The sequence below is a fragment of the Trypanosoma equiperdum genome (assembly GCF_001457755.1).
Source record: "Trypanosoma equiperdum strain OVI genome assembly, contig: ctg_1336, whole genome shotgun sequence".
Classification (NCBI taxonomy): Eukaryota; Euglenozoa; class Kinetoplastea; order Trypanosomatida; family Trypanosomatidae; genus Trypanosoma; species Trypanosoma equiperdum.
Window position 1 is genome coordinate 15,003 of NW_027123323.1, and position 941 is coordinate 15,943.

Here is a 941-nt window from a genome sequence, read left to right on the forward strand (position 1 = left end):
CAACGTACGGATCAGAAGGCAAGGAAACGGGATGGGACGACAAATGGGACAAATGGGTCGCTACCAAAGAGGCGCTAACAAAGAAAGCAGACAAAAAAACGTGGCTCGATCAAAACCCAAAACCCACTGGAGAGTGGGCAAAGAAAACGGCACACCGGCACATCAACGCAACACTGACAAAGATATCAGAACAAATAGCGTTGTACAAAGAAGCTGCAAAAGCGGCAGGCACAAAAGTCCAAAAGCAGGTACAGGAAAAAATCTCGGAAGCGATATATGGCGCCGGGCAACCAGCCTTCAAGGGAGACCCCACAAAAACCCTAGGCGACCCATCCACATATGCGACAGCATGCCAAAATAACGCGGGCAAATCAGTTGCAAATGATATACTATGCCTATGTTGCCTCGCTGCCAGCGACACCAGCGACGAATGCGAAAATACAGGAACTCAGTGCGGCTGGGACCAAACACCCCTAACAAGATTTCCGGCAATCACGGCATGGTGCCCCCAGGGCAAGCCGCCATTCCTTACGGCGGCGAGCATACGGCAGGTAATTGCAACGGTAGCAGCTAAAATAAGAGTAAAAAAAGACGCCACGAGCATAAACCACTACCTGGGCAAAGCGCCGGCCACGTGCAACGGCGCCACAGGCAACCTATGCGCAAAATACACAAAATACTTCGCCAAGGACAACGACCAAAAAGGTGTACTGGGCATACCGTGGGTATCAAAACTCGAGGAAGCAGCACAGATATTAGAACAAATACCGATGAAGGCAGCTAAGGCACAGGCACGCGCAGCCGAAATCACAACGCTCATCCAAACGGCGAAACAGCATTACCAGACAAAGCAGCCTACAACAGGGGCGCAGCCAACACAAACAAAGACAACAAGCGCACCAGGTCAAGAAAATAAATGCAAACTGAAAAACACAACCGCA